At 44.0% G+C, this 20,189-nt stretch overlaps 1 long non-coding RNA gene across 1 annotated transcript; it reads left to right on the forward strand.

Annotated features, from left to right (window-relative positions):
* Nucleotides 1-15,317: 15,317 nt before the first annotated feature.
* On the forward strand, nucleotides 15,318-16,248 carry LOC103629232 (uncharacterized). Its single transcript, XR_554239.4, has 3 exons — nucleotides 15,318-15,696; nucleotides 15,777-15,944; nucleotides 16,090-16,248. It is a non-coding gene; the product is annotated as an uncharacterized lncRNA (long non-coding RNA).
* Nucleotides 16,249-20,189: the final 3,941 nt, after the last annotated feature.

A 20,189-nucleotide genomic window follows, 5' to 3' on the forward strand; every position in this document is an offset into this window, starting at 1 on the left:
TGGACGTACGATGGAGAATCGTTGGATGTGGAGTCCTTCGACAACGATGACGGCCTAATGTCTGGACATTGGATGGGCATCGGCTCCTCGGACGACGAAGACGACAATGACGAGAACGACGACGACAACAATGACTACGGAAGCAGTGACGAGGACAGCGACGACAATGGCGATGATGACGGCGATGATGATGGCGGGGCAAGCCAATGCGATGAGATGCCTCCCAGCAAGCGTCGTCGGCTGCTACATGGTAGCTTATTCTGGTAGGAAAAGTAGTAGTTTGTACTAGGATGAAAACAATCATTTTTAATGAATAAAGTAGTTATTGTTAACTAATACTTTTATGATGAAATCTGATGATTTTTAGAACCCAAAAATACTTTCCACTGGCGTTTCTCTTAAAGAACCGCCAGTGAAAAAATAACAAAGGCGGCTGGTTTAAGGAACCGCCAGTGAAAACGCTGAATTACATTGGTGGCTGGCTTTAGGAACCGCCTGTGAAAACGCTGAATTAACACTGGCGACTGGCTTATGGAACCGCCAGTGAAAACGCTGAATTAACATTGGCGGCTGGCTTTAGGAACCGCCTGTGAAAACGCTAAATTAACACTAGCGGCTGGCTTAAGGAACTGTCTGTGGAAATCATTTCTATGGGAACCACCAGTAGAAATCGTTTTAATTATATGCACCTCAATGGTCTCCTATCGCCGCTCTAGACGCCCTAGTACTATCCCTGCTCTCCATTCTCGCTCGAGTCGCCGACGTGCCACCTCGCGCCTCCCCTTCGTTGTCGATGCCGGATCTGCCCTCCCTCCGTCGTCCTAGCCGAAGTGAAGTAGGCAGCGGGCTCGGCTGTCGACTCTGCACACTGCGCGCCAGACACCAAGACGTGGATCTAGGTCAACTGCTTAGTTCCTCCATTTTACTGTTGCTATTTGTCCTCATGCCTCCATTTTAATGTATTAAATCACTCTTCTTTTTCGGTGCAGTTCCTGCATAAGGTTGCCCAATCTAGCACCTTCATTCACTGATTCTTGTTCCCCGGACAAACCTACTCAGTACAACCTGCGTGGCAAGAGAACTGCACCTACTCAGTACAACCTACGCCAGAAGCGTGCCAAAACAACTCCCACGGCAAGTTCTTATGTGCATAACTTATCTTGTTTCTTATATCCTCTGTTTTAGAAATTGTTAAATGCGCCTTTGTATTCATTGACCTACAGAAAGTTCCTATCTTGTTTCTTTGACCACGGCAAGTTCTTATTTCTTTAACTACATGTCCTCTGTTCCAAATAGTTACGTGCATGTGCAACTTGCCCACAGATGAGTTCGGACCGTGCCAGCTGGGATGCGATGACAACTAAAATATTCATTGACCTATGCATCATTCAGAAGAACCTTAATAACTTCAATAGCATGGGCTTAACTAAATATGGTTGGCAACAAGTGTATCGTAGCTTCAAAGAGCAGACTGGTCTTGATTATGAAAACAAAAAACTGCAAAACAATTTGAACTTCCTCCGAAGGTCTTTCCAGCATTAGCAATACTTGCAGAACCATATTGGGCTTGGCCTTGACTCAAGGACTGGTGATATAGCGACTGATGATTCGTACTGGGGGACCCAGGAAGGGGTACATTGCTCACGAATTTATTACAAGTTTTTTATTTTGTGGACCAATACTAAATCTGTACTATGTTCAAACGCAGGATCCTAGTCCTTAGGGCAGTCGAGGAAAACCACCACCCTTTCTTGATGAGCTTTTGTAATACACAATTTGCAATTTGTTAGAAATAATATAAATGGAGAAAACAATTTCTCTTTATGTGAGTTTGACCTTTATGTACCATCACATGTGAACACCATATTTAAAAAAACAAATAACTATTAAGATATACGCTACCAAGATATGCATCATGCTGGGTTTTCATGTTGTGTGCATTTTGTGACAACATTAAAAAAAATAATGTGACAAGAAATATATTAAAAAGCCCAACAATGGAATTTAAGTTCTAAACAAAATTTAGAATTTGAGATTTGAGAAAAGAGAGGAAATACTATGCAAAATAGAATAAATTGAGAAATAAATAAAAATTTATCCATACTACGTTAAGAGGAATTGAGCATATAACTGTGAAGACAAATTTGCCATGAACCTTGAATTTCATTGGAAATTAAAAAACCAAATTCAAATTGGTAAGGGGAAATTCAAATAGAATAAAAGAAAAGGAAGTATAACCTTCCTGGGCCAATCGGGTGCATTTTGGCCCACTTAGACTCCTGGTCACGCGCCGCCCACTCCCTCTTCTCACCCGTGTGTGGACCCCACCTGTCGGGTCTGTCTTCTCCTTCCTCGCCGCAACGGAACATGGCGTAGCTCGCGCAGGAAAAGTCGGCCTCGCCCTCCCGACCTACCCGGACTTCCTTCCTAATGCGTGGACGTCGCGGGTTTGGCACCGCTCGACTCGCGACAGCTTTTCCACACACTTGGTCAGCCTGTGCGCCCAACGCAGGGAGATCTCGCCAGCCGCCATCTCAACGACTCGCGTGACTTCCCCGGGGACGTGCGCGGCAAACTCGTCGTCACAACGTGCGACCGAGGGACCCGCTTGACCTCTTGACCGAGCCGGAGTACTTATGTGATGCGACGTCCTTCCCTTCGCACTCAAGCCATCCGAGCAGCCGGGATCGAGAACACCAATGTCGTGACCGAGAGATGAGAGAGAGAGGGAGAGGAAGCCCTCGCTCGTGCTCATCTCGCCAGGACCGCCCAACCTCACAGCGCCGACATCCCTAGCCTAATGCCTCGTGTGCGTGAGCCGCGCTGGGTGCTCATCCATTCGTAGCCGCCGATAGGAGAGAGAGTGAGAGAAAGCGTTCTGTGTGTCGCCTGGGTGCCCGGACCAGTGGACCACGCGTGCGTTTAGTACCCAAGCGCGGGGCGCCCTCGCGTGCTCCATGGTCGCGCGCGCCAGGCCTTTGCGATCCGTGGAGCTCGGCGTAGCTTCCTTGGCCGCGGTCCGTCATGGTGCCGCCACAATCGTCCCCAGGTCTCCTGTCGCCCGGTCTAAGGTTAGTGCCTCCCTCGATCTGCTTTAATCCCCGTGCCGTATAGGACCAACCGGTAGCAAGTCCTGGCTCGGTAGCGTAGGTTTGGGTGGCTCTGCAAGGGCGCCACCGCAGGCTGCTCACCGCCGTTGGGCGCTGGTGCGCGTAGGTAGAAGAAAACCAATTAGCCATCGGATGCTCTAGCAGCGGATGGATTTGGATCCTGCCGTTTGGATCCGGCTAATTAGACTAGTACCCTTGATCTCGGATCGTGCGGCCGAGAGTGGGCTTTGTGACCGAGTGTTGTGGGCCGTAGATCCTGCATCCTGTGGTTCTCTAAGCATACCGGTTCGGTATAAGTTAAATCTAATCTGGGCCCTCGGATGGGAATCGAACGGCCGTGATCACAAGATACCCCCTTCGGCTAGCGTATTATGCAAAAGAAACCCTCTGTTATTTTAGTATCAACTCGCCGTCCATAGTCACTATACCCTGTGTCTTAGGAAACTTACACCGAGAATCCTGCGCTTTCCAGGATTTGAGGCCCAGTCCAGAACGTAATAAAACCAGAGAAAATAACTTATAAATGGATTTTAATAGGAAAATAATTGCTAGAACTTCAATAACTCATAGAAAATTCATATGAACTCCAAATTAACCCATTCCACTTTCTAAATTTTTGTAATTTAATTCTCTATCACTTAGAGTCTCTGTTTTGTCATGAACACAGTAAGAAATTTAATTCCTCACTTAATCTATTTTAAACACATGAAACCTTTGAAAATCCATAACTTAAAATCTATAACTCAAAAAATTATGATTCATGTTCCTAGGATTTTATTTTAATGTGTAGATTATCATTATGTATTTTGTGTACATGTTTGGTGTGATGTTAATTTTCTCTATATATTGTGCTTGTTTGTATTGTGGCGAGTAGAAGAGCACGTGATTGAGGATCCTGGTGAGCAGCAGGTTGAAGTAGCTGAGCAGGAGCTCATTGAAGGCAAGTTGTGCCCTTGACCACTTTTTACCCAATAATGTTCTTTAATATCATTTATCCATGCATAGGTTAATTTTGATGGGACCCAATAGGACACCCTAGATTGTTTATCTCATTACCATGTTTACCCCTGAATCACTTGGGTAGTTTGCTATTGCTTTACATGGTTTTGGGATAATCTTTTACTATATCTATGTTCCAATTATTCTTGTTATTCTATTTATGTTCATGTTAAGATCATTAATGTTAATTGGAACATAGAGCTTAACTTGAGAACCACGTGCCACCACAAGGGTTTAATGGGACGCCCTTGGCTGACTAATTAGGAAAGCTAGTGGAAGACTACCTTACCCGAAAGGGGCAAGGGCAGTAGGGGAGTGGTCAGTGTAGGGAGGTCCTTGGTTGATTTTGTTGCGATGGCGGTCAGACAAGAACCCTGCATTGGAGCTTCCTATAAACTGTAGCGGGTTTTCGGAAGCTAGTGGAACTTTGTAAAGGCCTCGTAGTGTTGCCCTGCCGCGCTTCCTAGGTAGAGGTGTATGGGATTCGCGACCCCTTGGCAGATGGGTAGCATGACTTGTGGGTAAAGGGTACAACCTCTGCAGAGTGTAAAACTGGTATACTAGCCGAGCTCACGGTCATGAGCAGCTCAGGACTCTCTGATGATTAAATTATGAAACCTAAACTCAATTTTGTCATTTGCATATGCATGGGTTTATTATTAATTTTGTTCTATTATTTTATTTAAGGTTTGGTATTTACTTACACTTAGTAACTGCTAATAAAATTTTGACCAACTACTTAAAAGCAATGCTCAGCTTTAACCCCTATCATTGATTAGCCTTACACATCACATGAACTCACACCTTTGTGAGTTTATGTCCACTGGTTCCCCACAACTTGTTGAGCTATGATCATGTGTGAGCTCACCCTTGCTGTCTCACACCCCCCCACAGGAGAAGAGCAGGTGGTTCAGGTGGAGCCACAAGGCGAGGAGTATGATCTGATCTAGGTGGCGTTTCTCAGTCGACATTGGCGCCGACGATCCTTAGTTCGTTTTATGTTTATCCTTTTATTTTGTAATAAGTCTTCCGCTATGTAATAAGTACTCTGATGTTTTGTGACATTTATCTCTATACACTCTGTTATTATATGTGTTGTCTTCTTGGCGCATGTATGAGATACATCTGGCTTTGTTTCTTAAAGCCGAGTGTGACAGCTTTACACTTTGTTTGGTCGAACCACACATGATAGGGGAAATTTGATTAGTGCTGGAGGAGTCCGTGAGCCCCCGCGAAGCTATGGCAGCCAGGATACTCCTGATGACGGTGTGGGTTGCTCCAATATTAGATCATCATCCAAAACGATCAGGGAAGCCACAGTGGATAGCCCTCCTAAGAAAAAGATGAGTTTGGAAGATCACATTGCTAATATTTTTGAGTCCATTTGCATCAGAAACCGAAGAACTCTTAGTCGTGCACAAGAAGAAGTTGATGAAGTTGTGCGAGTCTTGAAGCAAGATGGACTTGAAGAAGACTTTGATTTGTACAGCATGGCAAATATTCTTTGCAAAAATGATATAGATAGGAGGTTTTTTCTTCATTTGAATACTAAAGAGGGACGTCTCCATTGGATTAGGTTCCAATGGAATCATATTTCTAAGTAGCTTGTCTGTGTGGCCTTGTAATAATGCTTTGACGTACACTGTTAAGTTTTCCAATCTAGTTTTGAATGTGTGTGTTGTAATAACTCTGGGTTGCTTTGATGTTTGCGGACATATTGCAGTTCAATTTTATTTATGTGCTTGTGCACTTTAGTTTTATAACATACAAGTTAAGTATTGTATTTCTGTTTTGAATGATTTATAATCAAATTGGAGATTAGTATTGCATTTCTGTTAAATGTAGGCAACTCCGAGATGAGTAGTGCAGAAGACTCCAGCCATAGCGACACGATAAGTGATGATAGCTCCAACATATTCCAACAAGCTGGTGCATCGGCTATTCTAGCTGCTTTCGCTTCTTGTTCATATACTCTTGCTCCTATATATGATCAATCTTCCTACTCCATTGCTGCATGTGACATGACGACAATAGGTGGAACTTAATATGAGGGACTTCAGGAAGTGTCATGACAATTTTCGTATGACTCTAGATTTTTTTATAGAATTGCATGATACTTTAGTGAGGTATCATGGGTTAAGGTCAACACAAGAGGTGGAATCATGTGAGGCATTAGAGATGTTCTTATGGGCATGTGGGACACAACAAGCAACATGCCAAATTAGAGACAAATTTGAAAGGTCTTTGGATACCATTAGTAGAAAAATGTCTATGGTGGCAGATGCTATGTATGGTTTTGCACAAACCATTATATGTCCAAAAGATCCAACATTTTCTAAAGTGCATAACAAGCTTAGACCATATGCCCCTTTCTTTGATGGGTGCATAGGAGCCTTAGATGGCATACACATTCCAGCTCACGTATGTCATGAGTCGAGGCTTGAACACATAAATAGAAAAGGGTGGCCTAGTTATAATGTATTAGGTATAGTGGACATGGATATGCAGTTCACTTTTGTAGGTGCTACGTTGTCTGGTTCTTGCCATGACATGGCAGTGCTCAGGAGTTGTATGGGAGAAGCGAACTATCCACACCCACCAGCAGGTATGGTGGCATGCATGTTATGTTGGCGCCATTGCATACATTGTATTCATGCATTACGATCTAGTAAATCTTTTTCTGGGTTTATTTGTTTGTGTACAAGGAGGTATTATCTAGTGGATGTTGGTTACTCAATTCACGAAGGTTACTTGCCACCATATTGGAATCAGAGACATCACTTAGAAGATTTTAATCAAATAGGAGTAGAGACTATGCAGGATAAGTTTAATTTCCACCACTCGAGTCTACAAAATGTAGTTGAACGGGCTTTTGGACTTCTCAAATCAAGGTGGCATGTGCTATGAGGACTCCCATTTTACGAAAGAAGCATGCAAGTGAAGATTATAATTGCTTGTTTTGCTTTGCATAACTATTTGTTGGACCGAGGCCACATAGGAGGATTAGGGAGTAGTTCGCATGGCCAATCTGATTACGATGTGTTAGATTGGGTGAATGTAAAAATGCAAGTCAAGAAATAACATTAGTGAGGGATTGGATCGCTGCCGGAGTATCATTGATGTAGTGTATGTAATGAAGTAGTTAGATGTAATGAAGTAGTTAGTGATATATAGTGTATCTCAGATTGCTCGGTATATATAGATTGTGTAATCATGCAGTGTACTGATCAACTCTCTGGTATTGAGAAATCATGCAATGTATTGGGGTACCGATCACTGAGTAATTCATGCAAAGTATAGATGGTTTCATTAAGTAAACCGCCAGTGTATACATATTTCCATTGGCGGTTCACTTAATACAACCGCTAGTGTAAATATCTGTTTTATACTGACGGTTTAGTTAAGTGAACCGCCTGTGTATATGATATTTCCGCTAGCGGTTTACTTAATACACCCGCCAGTGTAAATACATCCTTTCCACTGACTGTTCAGTTAAGTGAACCGCCAGTGTATATGATATTTCCACTGGTGGTTTACTTAATACAGCCGGCAGTGTAAATACATCCTTTCCACCGACGGTTCAGTTATGTGAACCGTCAGTGTAAATATATTTAAACTGGCGGTTTCTTAAGGTGGCCCCACCTGTTTTTTTTTCACTGGCGTGCTATAACTAAAACCGCCAGTATAAATTTCTGTGTGCCGCCACCTTAAAGCTCTTTTCTACTAGTGTCGGAGTAACAGAACGGCGAACGACGAGGTTGGTGGTATTATAATGGCAAATAACTCAGTTATATGACACCTTAGTAGCTTAGTGGGCCTTACATGGGCAGCTTTGGCCAATACCCTAATTCTAGGCTATCTCCAGCAACGTCCCCTAAAGGAATATTCTCTGTACTTTACAGCACACTCTAAAAGATTTCATCCTCTATATCTTCTCCATCTCCAACAAGGTTCTCTAAATTTCGTCCTCTATATCCCATCCTCCATATTCTTTGCAACCATATTAACATAAATTATTTTCATCATTTTTTATCGGATCAACTGAATCGATCTTTAGCATTTTAGGAATTACTGCATGCGTTCAACTATTTCGACAATATGTCAACAAAAAAGTACTCCGATTAATAGCATAATCAACACCTAGAGCAGACATCAACAGCACACCCGACCAATGACTACTGGAATTTCTGCATATGCAACCAAATTTCCAAATAGAAAGCATTCCTATGAATAGATAAATCATTTTCATCCACAAAAATGGCTAGGAACACTTTACTGAATCCCTCGTCGCACATGTACAGAATAGACATAATCTGAACAATGGCTAGGAACACTTGAGAAATGGTTAAATCTCACTTAGGAAATGGATAAATCTATTCCATTACATGTGCAGGTAAATGATGAATCTTGTTTTGCCGTGAGGAGAAAGTGTGATGAGGGATTCAGATTAGGTCTGGAAGCAACCAAAGACAAATTGCTTGCCTGCGTGCCCAAAATCAGATTGGGTCTGGAAGCGACGACGTGGTTGACCACAACGTCTTCAACTTCAAGCACAGCGCCGCCAACCTTTCAGGCATGTCGCCGCCCACCTCCAGCATGCGAAGCCGCTTCATCCGGCTCCACACGCATCATCTTGAGCCCCGACAGCATCAGCTACTGCGACTTTGTGTGGGCAGATTGGTTGGGGAGCCGGGGGAGCGTGTGCGGCCAAGGGAGGGGAAGCTGGGCCGGAGCGGGTAGAACACCTTGTCGTCGTTGGAGCCGTACATCGGAGGGGATGTGCTGCATAGTGGGCGCGACGACGAGAGGGTTTCGAGCCAGCGCGGGAGACGACGGACGACGGCAGCGCGGGAGTGAACAGTAGATAGCGAGCGAAAGCTAGCACGCTACAGATAGCGGACGACGAACACACCCTAAATTTTACCGGAGGCTATAGCGGATCTTGTTGGAGGCCTTCAGGACGCCTCGGTCCGTTATTTCTAGCGTACAGGTCAGTTTACCAAACCTTGTTGGAGACAGCCTTACACCCACACTACGGGAGAGACAAACTTTGCCTAGCGCTAAATATTTTGCCGATTGTGAATTCACGGGCACTAGGCAAAGATCTTCTTTGCCGAGTGTTACGCTCGACAAATCAAGACACTAGGCAAATCAGTCGTTTGCCGAGTGTCCGCCACTAGGCAAAGAAAAACACTAGGCAAATCGAACGTTTGCCTAATGCCAGACACTAGGCAAAAAAAACACTCGGCAAACCGGACGTTTGCCTAGTGCCAGACACTAGGCAAAGAAAACCACTTGATAAACTAGCGTCGTCATCTAACACCATCCACCAACCGTTAACGTTGCCGAGTATCTGCCTTCAACACTCGGCAAAGAAGGTCTCTTTGCCTAGTGTCGGACTGGAACACTAGGCAAAGAGGAACTTTACCTAGTGTCTTATTTTGACACTCGGTAAAATAATTTTTTTTCTTTTCTTTCTGCTTCCAAACTTTTTATGATGTGTTTCTATAGCACCTAGAACTACATGTCAAGCTTTGGTAAATTTTTTGAAGTTTTTGCTATATTTATTCAATTTATTTCATTTAATTGAATTTCTTTTGATAATTCAAATTTGAACTGCAAGTCATTCGCATGACGAAAAACTGATATTCATGTTATTTATCATAATTTAAGACCTTATCGAGTAACCGACTATAAATTTTAAACATCATGTTCACGAAACATGACCACAAACTTACGGTCCAATTGTTTTTTAATTGTATAAAAATAAAAAAAAGTCAGAAAATCATTAAACTTGTCGAGATGTCATGATATCATATGTGGAGGCTGTGATAAAAAGTTGACAAGGTTTCGTACAAGTTTGACACGAACGATAGTTACCACCTAGTCGGCCTCTACATTAAATCATTAAACTTCTCTCTCAATTCATTGGTTTGTAAGCATTGTACATAAAAACTTTTATGGAATATTGTCAAATTTTTATCATAGCCTCCATATATGGTATCATGACATCTCGACAAGTTTTATGATTTTCTGACTTCATTTGCTTTTTATGCAATTTAAAAACAACTAGACCACACGTTTGTGGTCAAGTTTCGTGAACATGATGTTTGAAATCTCTAGTATGTTACCGGATAAGGCCTCAAATTATACTAAATAACATGAATATCATTTTTCCATCGATTTTTCCATTATGCGAATGACTTGCAGTTCAAATTTAAATTATCAGACGAAATTCAATTAAATGAAATAAATTAACTAAATATAGCTAAACATTTTTAAAAATTATCAAAACTTTACATGTAGTTCTAGGTGCTATAGAAACATATCATAAAAAGTTTGGAAGCAAAAAAGAAAAGAAAAAAATATTTTACCGAGTGTCAAAAAAAGACACTAGGCAAAATGTCTCTTTGCCTAGTGTCCTGAACTGACACTAGGCAAAGTGTCTGTTTGCCTAGTTCCTGAACTGACACTAGGCAAAGTAAAAATGGAGTGTGCCACGCACACGAGCTCCAATTCACATCAGTGACAAGTGGGGCCACGACTCACGAACTGGACTTGGGTGAGCGCGACCGGTCCAACCCTAGCGTGGCGGCGGCGGCGGCTTCGGATTTGGCCTGTGCACTGGCCGACGGTGAGCTTCTGGTGGCTCCGGTTCAACCCTAGCGTGGCGGCGGCTCCGGTTCTTCTCCTTCTGGTGAGTCCCTGCATTCCAGTCTCCCCGTCATTCCTGCTCTACCGGCTTGTCATTGCAGTCGCCCATCTTGATTTCCCCGCGGGAGTTGGCGAGGATGTTGTCAGGTTTTACGTCGAGGTGCGCGACGCCGCGGTAGTGGAGCTGGAGTAGCCCTTCGACGCACTGCATGGCCACCTCAGAGCACATCAGATAGATTACAGGGGTTATTGAGCAGATAGATTAGCCTCCGGTCACCATGTCCTCCTAACAACCTGCATTGGAGTCGTAATTTGTGTATTGTAGTGCAAACTACTCCCTCCGTCCACTTGATTTAGACGTTCTAGTCCTTTTCGGTTGTCCACGGATTTTGTCACACTAGCAGCCCAAGTGTTTTGTTCACAGCTAGAATCGAGGGGGCGCAATATCCCCCATGCCAACGCTGCCTCGTTCTTCTCGTTAGCGCCATCTAGCTGGAAGATTTGTCTCCTGAGAAAAATAGTTGACGCCATCTAATTGGACATGCAAGTGGGTCCTTTTAGTGCCGTCTAGGAGAAAGCGTCTGACTCTTAATTAGCTTGTATTAGTTGCACTGCAATTAACATTTAAATAGGAGAAAACAGGGTTACATGCGTCATTTTGCCACTCACTTAATCAGTCCAAAAAATTCTAGAGCGTCTAAATCAAGCGGACAGAGGGAGTAGCCTATTGAGCAGATAGATTACAGGGGTTATGCATTGAACCATGTTCACCAAATCGCATGAAAGACTGAACTACTCAGAGTACATCAGCAAGACTATCTACGAGTTGCATGTGCTACGGCTAACGTGATAACAGTAATAAGAATTTGTAAAGCTCAAATGGGTTCCACGGACACCAGTTGAACTTTTTAAGTGCCAGAAACTAGATGTATCTCACATGAATTCTCAGGTAAATCCAGTATTATGTGAACAGCTTCGTGTCCATAAATACAAAAGCCCTTCAAGTCCATAAATCTGAGTAGTAGTAGTGCCGGTAAACAGCTTCGTGCTCTCTCTCAAGCGAAGTTCAGTTCGCCGTTGTTCCCCACCATCGTAAGCAGCAAACAGTTTGGTTTTGTTGAATTCAGTCCGCCGCTGTTCCCCGCTCCGTGCTAAAAGTAGCAGTTTTGTTGAATTCAGTTCGCTGTTGTTCCCCGCCGTCGTAAGTAGCTGAAAGTAGTAGTTTTGTTGAATGCAGCAAGTAGGAAGTAGGAAAATTTCAGTTTGGCTAAAAGTTTTGTTGTTTGGCTCAAATTACCGTTTAGCTGAAAGTAGCCATTTTGCTGTTTGGCTGAAATGCATACTCTAATAATCGTACTATGGATAACTTTTATCATGCCATCGCAAGAGTGATCTTTCTTTCTAGATAATCCTTCAAGTGATGTATGACTTATGTATTAATTGTGAATTATGACTTACGAATGCTTTCCTAATATTACTCTATAATTTTTTCACCATAATATTCTTTTGTTGTAATTGATTCTATAAAAAAAATTCGCCATAAACTTTTGCCTCATACACATAACCTTTTGGCCTCATTCACAAAATAAAAAAAATGCACAAAGAGTCATTTTTTCCTGCAATTGAGTTGCGTTGAGAAATGCAAAAGGAGCGAGTAGAGCTTTCCTGCAATTCGACCTAGTTCACTCGTTCTTTTCAGCATGTCCATGTTCACTCGTTCACTCGTTCTTTCCTGCAAAATTCAGAATTAACAGAACAATTCCACCCAATTCACTCGTTCTTTCCTGCGATTGTTGTTTATGTTACTCTCTACTATATATGTTAGGCGATGGAGGACCGTGAGTGGATGTACATGGGCCGCTCAGGTCAGGGTCAGGTCACCAATGAATGGATCAACAAGACTGATGCTTTCTTGGAACGAGCATTTGGTGAGGCTGCTAAAGGAGCGAGTAGAATTTGTTGTCCATGCAGTAAATGTGCAAACAGGAAAAGACAAACAAAGAAGGTCATGGGGGAACATCTTTGGTTGAATGGATTTACAGCAGACTATTCCCGTTGGATCTATCATGGTGAAGCCGGTCGAATGAGAGAGGAGGTGGTGAGACCACGCGTTGAGGATTATGATGATGACGCTGGGGTAGCGGATATGTTAAATGACTATCACGAGGCACAGTTCGCTGAAGGATGCATGGAGGAGGAGCCAGAGGCAACCGCAAAGGCGTTCTACGACATGTTTGCTGCAGCACAAAAACCCCTTCATGACAAGACAAATGTTTCTCAATTGGATGCCATTGGACGCATAATGGCGTTAAAGTCGCAGTATAGCCTGAGTCGAGATGCCTTCGATGGTATGTTGACAGTTATCGGTAGCCTGCTTCCAGAGGGTCATGTTCTGCCAAAGAGCATGTATGAGGCACAAAAACTTCTTCGTGCAATCAAGATGCCATATGAGCAGATACATGCTTGTCCGAAGGGGTGCATCCTATTTAGAAAAGAATACTCGGAAGCAAAGTACTGTCCAAAGTGTAAATCCTCTAGGTTCATAGAGGTAGACTCTACTGATGGCCAGAAGAGGCAGCTTGACATCCCCATGAAAATCCTACGGCACCTTCCGTTCATACCAAGGATCCAGCGGCTATACATGACCGAGGAATCCGCGAAATAGATGACATGGCACAAAAATGGCAAACGATACAATCCCGACAAGATGGTACATGCATCCGATGGTGAAGCATGGACCCACTTTGATTCCATTCACCATGTGAAAGCTGAAGAGGCTCGTAATGTACGTGTTGCGCTTGCCATAGATGGGTTCAATCCTTATGGACTAATGGCTGTCCCATACACATGTTGGCCTGTGTTCGTAATCCCCCTCAATCTCCCCCCCGGCGTATGCTTTCAACGACAAAACGTGTTCTTGTCGTTGATAATTCCTAGACACCCGAGGAATAAAATGGGTGTGTATATGGAGCCTGTGATTGATGAATTGGTCCGTGCTTGGGAGGAAGGGGTGTGGACATACGATCGAGCTACAAAGAAAAACTTCAAAATGCATGTTTGGTACCAGTACTCCATGCATGACTTCCCAGCGTATGGGCTATTCTCCGCCTGGTGTGTTCACGGGAAGTTCCCATGCCCAGTATGCAAGGAAGGTTTGAGGTTCCTTTGGTTACAGAAGGGTGGCAAGTATTCATCATTCGACAAACATCGACAGTTCCTTCCTCTTGACCATGCATTCAGACTAGACATCAAGAACTTTACGAAAGATGTCATAGTGACAGACCACCCACCTACAATGATGACTGGTGCTGAAGTTCGTCAACAGATAGATGGTCTCGTGGTCAATCCAGAAGGTGGTTTTGTGGGATATGGTGAGCAACATATGTGGACCCACAAGTCGGGCTTGACTCGGCTCCCCTATTATGATGACCTTCTCCTTCCACACAATATTGACGTGATGCACACTGAAAAGAATGTCGCCGAGGCACTTTGGGCAACAATCATGGACATTCCTGATAAGTCAAAGGATAATGTAAAGGCAAGAGTGGATCTGGCAGTGTTATGTGATAGACCAAACCAAGAGATGAAGCCGCCTAGTAGTGGAAAGACATGGAGAAGGCCTAAGGCCGATTTCGTCCTGAGCAAGGCACAGAGGAGGGAAGTACTAGTATGGATCAAGACATTAATGTTCCCTGATGGGTATGCGGCTAACCTGAGTAGGGGGTGAACTTATCTACTATGCGAGTCTTAGGGATGAAGAGTCATGACTACCACATATGGATTGAGCGGCTTCTTCCGACGATGGTTCGAGGCTATGTCCCTGAGCATGTCTGGCTAGTGCTTGCAGAGTTGAGCTATTTCTTCCGCCAGCTTTGTGCCAAGGAGTTATCTCGGACCGTGATTGCAGACTTGGAAAGGATGTCATCGGTGTTGTTGTGTAAGTTGGAGAAGATATTTCCACCTGGCTTCTTCAATCCGATGCAACATTTGGTTTTGCACCTCCCATATGAGGCACGAATGGGGGGGCCTGTGCAGGGCCGTTGGTGCTATCCAATCGAGAGATGTTTAAAGGTTCTTCGAAAGAAATGTAGAAATAAATGCAAAATCGAGGCTTCCATTGCAGAGGCATACATTCTAGAGGAGGTGTCGAACTTCACAACAACATACTATGGTGACAACCTCCCTAGTGTGCATAACCTCACAACAGCATCCCAAGTGTTGGGAACGAATGGTGGACAAATGGTGCTCAGACGAGTGGGAGGAGGTGCACAACACTTGTCGGGATCGACGTTTGATGATGCCAGGTGTACCACACCATCAAGGCAGTCGCAGCCTCAGCGGATACGCACAAGCATGGGTATGTGAATTCATTTATTTATTGAAACACTCAATTATGCATAATTTCTAATCATCTCACTGGTTTTCTCGTAGTCGGTGTCACATGGTGGACAGACTTGTTCCATCTTCAAGGCATTTGCTATGTCCCACAAGGCCAAGGCGACGTCCGACGTCAACTATAACCCAGAGGATGGGCCAGAGGCGTACAGCAATGGAACCATCCACAGTCGCCTCAGTGAGTACACATCGATGGCAAGGGAGGTCCATGGGTCTGAATACGATCCGAGCACCGAGGAGCTTGACGCAGAAGTTGTCATGAGGGTTGGAGGAGGCAAGAAGCATGGACGCTACTGGATTTGCGACGGTGCAATCGACTCAGCCGCTACTCCCTCTCTATCTCAGATTCGAGCAAGTAGCACGAGCGCGAGCCCAGCTATACGACCTCGGCAGGACACTTCACAGCATCAGATACAAGCACTCCAGGTTGTTCATGATATATTCATCGTTCATTGAAATATTTCTTTTCTATGCATTATTTTAACATTTGAGTGAAATATTGCAGAACCAACTGGTAGAAGAGAGGAGGGAACTCCAGGTTGTTCATGCTATATTCGTCGTTCATTGATAATATATCTTTTCTATGCATTATTGTAACATGTGGGTGAAATGTTCTAGGCCCAACTTGAAGAAGAGAGGAGGCAACGTTTGGAGTTGGATGCGAGGATGAGGTCCGAGCAGCAGAGGACGGAGGACATTCTTCGTTACATACAGTCCGCAACGGGTGTAGCTCCACCACCTTCGCTATTCACTCCAAATCCACCTCCATCTCAGTTTTCCACTCCTGTGAGTATGACTGTTTTAGTTTGTATGTTCATGCTTAGGGTCAAACCACTGCACTAATTGAAACCTAGTAGAGTATAAAAGTTTTCGTTAAATATAATATATATTTATCTTGTCTCACACATGCAATGCCTTCTCATTTTTGAAGAATCAATCGGCGGCATCGAATGATCCTCATGTTTCACCAACTGAGCCTAATTGCGTGCGTCGTTTGTGAACTTATTTGTGAGATATGTATTGTCGGTGATATATTGTGATCTTTGTGAACTTATTTGTGAGACATGTGGACTTATTTGTGAGACATGTGGACTTATTTGTGAGACATGTGGACTTATTTATGAGACATGTGAACTTATTTGTGAGACATGTGTTGTTGCTGCTTTACATGTGATGTTGATGATATGTATGTGGTGTTTGATATGTATTTTCTGTCTGTTTGGATGGAATATATACAAATAAATAAAAAGGGTGGCTCTGGTCATTTTGCCTAGTGTTGCACTCGGCAAAGAGGGTCTTTGCCGAGTGCAACAACCATAGCACTCGGCAAGGTAAGAAGCGAGGGTAGCCTGGAAACACACTTTGCCTAGTGCTACACTCGGCAAAGGGGCCGCCTCTGCCTAGTGCTGCACTCGGCACAGGGGTCGCCTCTGCCTAGTGCTGCACTCGGCAAAGGGGTCGTCTCTGCCTAGTGCTGCACTCGGCAAAGGGGTCGTCTCTGCCTAGTGCTGCACTAGGCAAAGCTTCCGTTACCGTGCCTTCCGCCGTCATGGAAACTTTTCTTCACCGAGTGACGTGTGGCACTAGGCAAAGTGTTTGCCGAGTGCCCGAGAAATGACACTCGGCAAAGGCACTTTGCCGATTCCTTCGTTACCGACTCCACTTTGCCGAGTGCAACACTAGGCAAAGCGTTTGCCGAGTGTAAAAGAGGCTTTGTCTAGTGTCTGTGACACTTGGCAAAGAAGACAAGTCCTGTAGTGCCAGACCTTGGGATCATATTGCATGTTTGGTTTGATGGTTCTGGTACTTCGCGGGCTGCTCCGGCACCGGCGTTGCCACTCTCCCAGCTAGCTGTAGATGTGCCCCAGATAGGAACACTGACACAAACATGGATGCATATGCACAGCATATGTTTGTTCAGGTTGCATGACTAGCAAATGGCCGGTAGCAACGAGGGAGAGAGAGAACACATGCATGCAGCGCATGCGCATCTGGTTTTTATACATGTTCCAGACGGGCACAACAGCAAGGAGATCGAGCTCGGCTCGCCCAGGCCAACGGATCCCGATCTCGTCCTCGCTGTTCAATTTCCTCCCAAAAGTTAAAGCCTGCTGTATGCAAATACGGCCAGCTAGGAATACTAAGTCGACATCACAAAAGTTCATTAGCATGTGATTAGCGCAGAGCTTATTAATTAATCCTGGGTATACATCGCAACTACTGCACGTCACTTAATTAGCTTGTCAGCAACTTACTCATCATATTTTCTTTATTTTAAACTTCATTCTATAAACACGAATGAAGTATACAGTATAAAACAGTGTTTTACGTAACCATAACGTACACACGACCTGCACCCGCTAGAGACAGACTTGCATCTTCAATGATCTAGCTTAGAGCTAGTTTATATAAAAAAAATCAGTCATTGATGAATAGTGTAAAATACAAAAGACTAACGCGACCTCGAGTGATAGTCTCGCATATACTTTACGATGCATTCCTCCCACAAACATCATATTCAAGGATGTTTCACTTAGTCATATTTGTTTATTAGCAAACCACTCTACATATGCTTGCTTGGTTCTAATTAATTAACGCCTTGTCTGCTGGTTTCTTGGAAAGCCAACCACTCACCACCTCCCAAAGGATCGGACTACTTTTCATCTGTGCTCCATTATTATATATTACTGTGCACGCACAAACTTGTCATGCATTGATTTGCCGAGGATATAAACTATATTGATTGTTTGGCAAATGACGTACACAGATACTCAGGGGGGAAGCAGATACACACGATCTATTTAAGACCAGCAGTACAGGCATACAGCTGCAAACAACCTTATAGAGGCGAGAATTTTCAGAGACATAGATTTTTTTTTTGGTAGAAGCGGGAATTTTCGCTGCGGCCTCTGCAAATAGTCAAAAGGGGAAAGACTCTAATTAAAACCCAAATACAAAGACATGTCTATGAGAAAAAACATTACTACTTTCTAGAGACGCGGCCTGTTAACACAAACTCTAACAATATAGTATGTCTCAGCCACCGTAAGTTACAACCCCTCACTCTCTTAGGCTGAACTCAACGATTTCCCCTCTCAAATCTTCCTATTCGTATTTTTTATTCATATTTAAATATCTCCCCTCAAGATTCTGCACCATATTTCACCCTCTTTTTCAACCATGAATTTCCTCTACTCAGCTCCCTCTGTGCGCATAAATTGAGCTATTGTTTAACTTTTACACATTAGTTTTTGGAGTTTTAAAAAATTATACAATATTTATAGTATCATAATACACATTATTATCAATTGATTAAACATGAAAATGATTAATTACATAGTTAAAAGCACTAATTAAAGAAACATGGAGATTAGACCTCACCCTCTATAGAGCGTGATTTGCTTCTCTCACACCTCAATTTCAGGGAACGGGAGAGGGAATGGTTGGAGGCATCGTACACGGAATACAGTGTGGGGGGACATATTCATTGAGCCGTTAGAAGCGATCTTACACATGAATACACCCTCTCGTTCTTACCCAGTGCTACCTCCACGCTCTCTCTTAGGCTGGTTCCAACCACTATTCAACTCTTCTTTACACTTTAACTGAGCTATTTGACTCTTATACATTATTTTTTATAGTTCTGTTGACGCCTTTTCGGAGCGCCAAACACTCAACAAGAACCGTGGCGGTGCCCTCTGCACAGGGGCGGACGGTCCGCGCGCAGGGGCCGGACGGTCCGCGGCCTGGTGCGAGGCGCGGTGGTGATCTCTGCGCAAGGGCGGACTGTCCGCGGCCTGGGGCCGGACGGTCCGCGGCCTGGTGCGCTGCTGGGACTTCTGCCTGACGGCCGGACGGTCCGCGCCCTGGGGCCGGACGGTCCGCACGTACGCAGGGACGGCGGAAGATCGCCGACGGCGCCTGGATCTCGCTCCCGGGAGGGACCCCGTCGGGGAGTAGAGATCCTAGGTGGTGTCTAGGCTCGGGCAGGCCGACCTAGACTCCTCTAATCGACGTAGAGTCGAGGAGAGACGGAGAATTTGGGGATCGAGTGGCTAAACCTAAACTAGACTAGAACTACTCCTAGGATAAAATGCGAATAAAAGTTGTATTGATTCGATTGTTGATGATTACATGTAACACCTCAAAATCTCATTTTGAGAATTATGTATTTTTTTTCTTTTCATCTTGAATTAGATTCTTTTTTTCACATAACTTTTGAAGTTACATCTCCTAAAACAAAAGTTTTATAGTAAAGATTCAATAAAAAGATTCTTCTATAAATTATTCTTTGATTAAGTTGATAAGTATTATAAGGATAAATATTAGAGCTTTACTTAATAGAGATTATACAAAAAAAAACATATATATATCTTTAAAATAATTAGGTGGAGTAACATATCCAAAAGTATGTACTTATGTAAGATAATAAACAAACAAATAAATAAAATAGTACTTCATCACATGTTGGATTTGGATTGTGCTTGTTATTTTGAAGATTAAATGTGAAACAAGAGTCAAATTTGAATTTGAAAATCTCAAATAAATAGAGATAGGAATAAAACAAAAATTCAAATGAAAAAAATAGAAAAAGAGAAAGATGAATCGCTACCTGGGCCGAGGTCCTTGTTTTCGGCCCATTCCTAGCCTAAACCCTGCGTAGCCCACCCTCCCATTTCATCCGCGCGGGCCCAACGATACTCTCTTTTTCCCCCTGCACTCGGCTTGGGCCAATGTGGGCTCATTTCCCTCAGCCGCATGGTCCATCTGCAAGCTCAGCCGCACCTATCTAACTATCCCCGTGGGACCTTCTTGTCAGAGTTATCGTCTTCAACAGATTGGGGGCGGAATCCGTGGCCGGGGATGTAGCGACCCAACACGTGCTCGGCTAAATCGCTAGCGCGCATGCCGCGATACTCGCGGGTCGTCGCGGATCGTTGGGGGCCGGCGCGTCTCCCTATATAATCCTGGCCTCACCGCCTCGTCGTTCCATCCAAGCGGGTCGTCGAACAGAGAAGGATCCGCGCCCCC

This window comes from Zea mays, chromosome 6 (assembly GCF_902167145.1).
Source record: "Zea mays cultivar B73 chromosome 6, Zm-B73-REFERENCE-NAM-5.0, whole genome shotgun sequence".
NCBI lineage: Eukaryota > Viridiplantae > Streptophyta > Magnoliopsida > Poales > Poaceae > Zea > Zea mays.